The sequence below is a fragment of the Gorilla gorilla genome, chromosome 4 (genome assembly GCF_029281585.2).
Source record: "Gorilla gorilla gorilla isolate KB3781 chromosome 4, NHGRI_mGorGor1-v2.1_pri, whole genome shotgun sequence".
NCBI classification, from domain to species: Eukaryota; Metazoa; Chordata; class Mammalia; order Primates; family Hominidae; genus Gorilla; species Gorilla gorilla.
Window position 1 is genome coordinate 167318509 of NC_073228.2, and position 7037 is coordinate 167325545.

Here is a 7037-nt window from a genome sequence, read left to right on the forward strand (position 1 = left end):
TACATTCTAGAACTAGGGGATAACCACAGGATAGGTTCAGGAATTCACTGGGCCCATTGTGAGATGGAACTAAGCTAAAACTCTGCTGATCACCTGACCTCCATAAGCTGCTACCCTGACAGTAGCACTTTGGATCTCCTGAAATTAGTGTCACTTCAGAGAGCCAGTGTCCACTAGTTCACAAAAGATCTGATTATTCCCTTTTTCTAATACACAGTTACGTTGGTAAAGGTTGTACATCCCTTTGCGGAGGACTAGGAGAAAGACTAACAGTATAAACATTTGGTTATGGACCAGGGTCCCCTTGAGGTCCTCCCCTTCAATCGAAGGGTTTTGGGATCTATAAAGTGGCTCAAGTTTGGGAATTAAGGGACCACGATTCTGTTTTTATGATTCAAGTTCAACTTTCGTCACTTGACTTAGAAGTTTTCTGCTTATACAGATCAAGTAAGACTTCAGTAGGCTTCCTATCTATTTCACGTCTAGGGAAACCATGATCAACTAGCCAAAGCATAGGTCTACAAGTGAGATTATTCTAATTGTTCCTTTGGCTCTGTCATTATGATAACCACTTCACCTTGCCTTTGGTGGTTGAGTCCCATTACTTGACCCTTGCCACCCTGGGATCCTTTGCTTCCATTATATTTAGGTTTTCCAGTTCGGTGACTGCAGTGAGCTCTGGCCTACAGAGAAGAGCCATCACAGAGTTCTGAAAAAGATGCTGGAGCTCTCCTTGCAAATTTCTTTCTCATAGTATTGGTGAAAGGTATGCTTTCTTGACCTTCCCAGTGTGGATGAGTAGTTCTTAAGTGAAAAATCTAATTTCCCAATATTCCTAAACCTTTTAATCCCATCCTCTAGATTAAACCAAGGTATATCCAGCACTTCCAATTCATCTTTTCCATGTTTTAGTAAGCCAATCAAACTGTGAGCACCCTTTCTAACTCCCCAAGCTGCAATGTTAAATGCAGAATCTTGGCTTAGTGAGCCCATGTCAATAAATTTGACCTGATCCAACTTTATGTTCCTTCCATCATTTTCCAACACCTTTACTATCCATTCTGACATATGTTCCCAGGTTTTTGTCTGTATAAATTAGAGACTTTGAGTAACTCTTTGGAGTATAGCACATCTCTTCATAGGTAACACTTTGTTCCTGTCTAGTTTCAGGTCTAGAAGCAAAGAAGGGTGGTGGAGTTGGGTCTGGAGGAGAACGGACATTGTCTTGCATATCAACTGCCTCTAAGGAGGCCATTACAATTTCCTCAGGCAATGCAGTGTTAATCATCACAGACAGGTTGGAGGGTACTATCACTGGAAATGGAGAAGCTGCTTCCAATGGGGTTGAGAAGCCTCTCCACTAGCAAAGAAGACTCATCAGAATTTAGGGGCTTAATGTCCCCAGCTTCTTCAAGGTCTTCCCATATGTCCCAATCCTAGTTTACAGAATCCCATTTTTTTTTCAGTAAGTGCCCTCATTTTAACAATAGTCACTCTGCAAGGCTGGAATTCTAATTTGTGTTGTAATTCAGCCAGTCACAGGATGAGATGCTGTGTTTGATTTTCAACAGTCTCAGCTCTGGGGCTACAGGAGATAGGGTTTTCTTCAGGGTGCACATAGAAGCTTTCAGATTATGGAGCACTTGAGCTGGGAACAAAAATCCCTACACTCACCTTTTTTTGCACCACTTTATCCGGTGACATTAGAAACAACCAACTGTCCTCATTATACTCATTATGAGGCAGAATAGGTAGTCAAGGAAGTAAACATGCCCTTGGTATGCAGCAACTGTGGCTTACTGCACCACATACTTCAACAAAATAAGCCCCAGCATTCACATTGTAGTCAAGCTAATTCAAGAAAAGCTATCTTCAGTAGGAAATTTCCCTGTAGATAGCATATACATTTTGATTTTACCTATCCTCAGCCTGACCCTTTGTTCATTATAATAGTAAAAAACCCACTGCTGGGTGGAGATTTAAGATGCTAATGAGACATGCGATATATGAACAAGCATGTACAGCTACTGCTCTTGTGCACCCAGAGGACACCCAGAACATGCTTACTAGTAACACCTCTTCCCACCCCCTTATGATTAATCATGTAAGATTCCCAGAAAGGGAGTCTCCCTAGTGCCAGTCTTTGTGATCTCATCCTTACCAGCGGCCTGTACTGAATCCTCTCTCTAAGGATGTACTATCTATTGTGCACCTAACTTTCAAAATATTCTTTTTCCTTTGCAATGAATTGTTTAATGCTGCAACTTCTCCACTCTGTGTCTCTTAAGTTCTTTTAGACTAAGAAGACAAGAACAAAGGTTTCATAACAGCCATCAACAATTAGTTTTCCAAAAATCAAAAAAAAAAAATCATATACACAGTTAGCCAGCTCCTTGCCTCTTATAACTGGCTGATTAGAAGTGGCCAATGCAATTATTTTGTGTATTTCTATTGCCAGATCATGCTATGCACTCAGTGCTCACTTTACTAACTGGAAAGAATCATTAACATATTTAATAAGATCAGAGTACCAATCCCAAAAACCCTGGAACCATCAGGAAACTCATCCCTAACATTCTGTCCCTCTAGAACAACTCTTGGTACCAAAATCTGTATTAGTCACAGTTCTCCAGAGAAATAGAACCAGTAAGAGATACATAGAAAAGTTGATTTACTATGAGGAATTGGCTGACATGATTATGAAGGCTGAGAAGGCTTGCAACCTGCCATTTGCAGGCTGGAGACCCAGGAAAGCAGGTGTTGTTCAGTACAAGCTTGAAAGCCTGAGAACCATCATAGCAGAAGGTGTAAGTCTCAGTCCAAAGTCAGCAAAAGACTGATGTTCCAGCTCAAACAGTCAGGAAGAAGGGATTAATTCTCCCTTCCTTTGTTTTTTGTTCTACTCAGCCTTCAATGGACCCTCAATCAGCTTTAGTGCATCCACTAATTCAAATATTAACCTCATTCAGAAACACCCTCACAGACAGCCCCTGAGGTAGTGCCCACGGTCAACCTATGATCTAGTCAAGTTGATGTATAAAATTAAACATAACAATTAAACATCACACTGGGTTTGGGAACTGAACACCCTGTCTAGTCTAACTCATGCCCTATTGATCTACAGTAACTTTTAACCTTGAATACTTGTTCGTGTTTCACACTGTTGACAAGAGAGGACAGAGGTCAGGATGCCCTGCCTCCTTCCTCAGTATCGTTCTTTCAGATCCTCTTCTTGCTGCTGTTCATGACTTCTATGTGAACACCCCCTAAAACAGGGTGAGAAGGATGACAGAGGTGGTGAAAATATGAAACTAGGCCCCAGAACCTATTTGTGGGTGAAGCTGGACCCCAAGACATCTATCCTTACGAAGGTTTTACTTGAGACTCCAACACTAGCTTATTCATTAGTCCTTTAAATTAGGAGTCATCTAAACTCCCATCACAAAGCAAATTTCGACAAATAGATTTTCCAGAAACTGTTACAACAAAGAGGGTGGGGTCAATATCTTGTCTCTTCATCTCTAGCCACAGTAACATTCATCCATTTTCCAACCTATTGTCTCTTCATCCATTAGGACTTTGTAGTTTTCAAGAAAAAGAGTGAAAGCCAAACTAATTATCTTTAACAAGTGAATAATTATATACACATAGCCCACTGATTTGAATTGTTTAAAATCAATTCTCTTTTCTGGGAGAAACAATTTTAAAAAGTATTATCTTCATGTATTTACACACTGAAGAATTTAGTGGTCTGAGGATAAAATAGATTCACTTATAAGTATGCTTTTGATTTTGATTATACTGCATTTCATTTATTCATTCATTTATATATTCAAAAATATTTATAAAATATTCATCCAGTGCCAGGGACTGAATTTGGTGCTGATACACAGAGGAGAACAAGACTTTGCCCCTTGTGTTTTTAAGTGAAAGGTGATAGATGTGAAGTAAATAATGGTCACACACACTTTTTTAATGGTAAAAAAATAAAGGTATAGGATACTGTGAGAGAGGAAAACATGAGGGTCTAAGTAAGATCGGGGTGTATACTATTTGAGGAGAAGGGCAGACAAGGAAGGTAGAGTCAAAGATGCGGCACAGATCCTGCAGGGCCTTGTAGATGGGAAGTTACTGAAAGATTGTAAGCAAGTAGTAAAATAACCTGCTCTGTCTTTAAAGGATTATTCAGTCTGTGGTAGTGCAGGCAGATGTCTGGATATGCCAAAAGTGAAAGCTGAAGTAAGTCTTTCCAGTGGCCCTAATGGTCCTAACAGATCTACAATCTCACACTTCCACTCGCTTCCCTCTCTGGCTTTTTTCCTTCTCCTTCTCCTTCTCCTCCTCCTTCTCCTTTATTTATTTATTTATTTATTTATTTATTTATTTATTTATTTATTTGAGACAGGGTCTTGCTCTGTCACCCAGACCGAAGTGCAGTGGTACACTTCTTGGCTCACTGCAGCCTCAATCTCCCAAGCTCAAGTGATCCTCCCACTTCAGCCTCCCAAGCAGCTGTGACTACAGCTATGTGCCACTATCCTCGGCTAATTCTTTTGCATTTTTTTTTTTTTTATGAAGATGGGGTTTCATCATGTTGCCCAGGCTGGTCTCAAACTCCTGGGCTCAAGCAATCTACATGCCTCAGCCTCCCAAAGTGTTGGGATTACAGGTGTGAGCCACCTGGCCCAGCTTTCCCTATTTTATTGTTTTTAGCCACACTGGACTCCTTGCAGATGCTTGAGCACATCAGGCTGAGTAGGCCTATCTTCTGTGCACTTGATTCATCTGCCTGGAATGTTCTCTTATCATATATTTTTGAAACCACTGAAGGGAGGAAGCTCCTTGGACCTGCTCTCTGGGAAACTGTGTGATGCAGAGATCTGGCTGACTTCTCTGATGTATAGCCTGAGTGGGAAGTAAAAACTTTCTAAGGTTAAGCATGGTGATCTTGGATTTGTTACCTTAGTGTAAAACTAGCCTATCTTGACAAATAAATACCATAGTTAACAAAGCAGACAAAAAATATTAATTTTTAATAAAAAGCTTTAGTCTTTAAATATTTTTCAATCTGTTAATTTAAAATATTGTCAAGTTTAATTTTCATTTTCTTGACTACTGGTAAGTTCCAGCATGTTGTCCTGTGTGTTTTTGCCTTTCGACTTTTATTAACAATGAATTGCTTTTTACATTTGATCTTATTTTCCTTTGGTTTGTCTTTTGGCTTTGTTAATTATCATTATTGTTGTTGTGCAGCTTTTTACAAAAATCTATGGTTTAATTTATGATATTTTCCCTTTTGGTTTCTAAATGCCATAATATGGTTATAAAAGGTTTCCTCACGTCAAGATTATTTTATATATACTCTTCTAATGCTTTTGTTCCACTTTTTTAGTTTAACTCTTTTAACCATGATAAATGAAACAATAATAGTTCAACTTTTTAAATTTGTAAAGTACTTATTTTAGTATAAGTGAATTAGAATCCAGCCTTATTTTTTTTCAGTTTCCACACAAAGCATTGACAGCCTTATTTTTTTAATGATCCATTTTAAATTTACTATCTTTATCCCCTAATAAATTTTCATATGCGTACTTGAATCTAGCTGAGTTAATTAGTGTCATAGTATCTTTCAGACAAACTTGGGAGGTTAAGAGGAAGATTTGGTTTGGGAGACAAGATGACAATAAATTAATTTAATCTATTTTAGAATTTCACGTAAGTAAAATCATACTCTTTTGTATTTAGTTTCTTTTACTCATCATAATGACTTTGAGATTCACTTACATAGTTCATTTCTTTGTATAGCTAAGTAATATTCCACAGTATAGATACACCACTATTTGTTTACCCATTCATCTGCTGATGGATGTTTATGTTGTTTCCAGTTTTAATCTGTTTTGAATTAAGCTGCTATGAATATTCTTGTGTGAGTCTTTATAAATATATGTTTTATTTCTCTTGGGTAAGCACCTAGAAGTAGAATTACTGGGTCATGGAATAGGTGTATGTTTTTTGTTTGTTTGTTTGTTTGTTTTTGAGATGGAGTCTCTCTCTGTCACCCAGGCGTGAGTGCAGTGGCACGATCTCGGCTCACTGCAACCTATGCCTCCCGGGTTCAAGCAATTCTCCTGCCTCAGCCTCCTGAGTAGCTGGGATTACAGGCACATGCCACCACACCCACTAATTTTTGTATTTTTTTCAGTACAGATGGGGTTTCTTCATGTTGGTCAGGCTGGTCTCTCACTCCTGACCTCGTGATCCACCCGTCCTGGCCTCCCAAAGTGCTGGGATTACAGGCATGAGCCACTGCGCCTGGCCAGAATAGGTGTATGTTTAACTTTATTTTATTTTATTTTCTTCCTTTTTTTTTCTTATTGTTCTTATTTCTCTGAGGCATACATGTAACCTTATAAAAACTGCCAGTTTTCTAAAGTGGTTGTATCATTTTATACTCCCTCTAGCAATAAAAGAGCATTGTAGTCATTCAAAATGCTTGTTAGTGAAGCAGTTGAGAATATACTACCCCAAAATATGCCACACTGGCATTTTGACTATTTTAAGTTAAATATGCTTAAAAAACAGCAGGCACAAGAAGATCACTGTGACCTTTCTTCTGTTTCTTAAAAGCAGATGAAATCCTCACATGAATGATGCCCTCCCGTACTAGAAGTAAAGTAACATTCCTATCACCAAAGACAGGAAGTTAATGCCAAGATAATTCTGTACCAACCTTATTAAAATAACTGATCTTCTAGCCTCAAAAATTTACTTTTTCACAATTTAGTATTCTGTCTAATTTGGTATTTAATTGCAACTCTAACTCCATCTTTGGGTCTTCACTTCCTTTGGAAGGGCCCATGCCACATTAAGTTCGTATAAAATAGTCTTGTATGTTGATCTACCTTAATTTAATTCTTAAGTCTAGCCAGAAAACCCTGAAAAGGTAGAAGTAAAATTTGCCTCCCTTATATTATCATTTGATGCTTCCAGTCTTTAACTTTGGCCATTCTGTTAGGTATGTAATGGTATCTTGATGT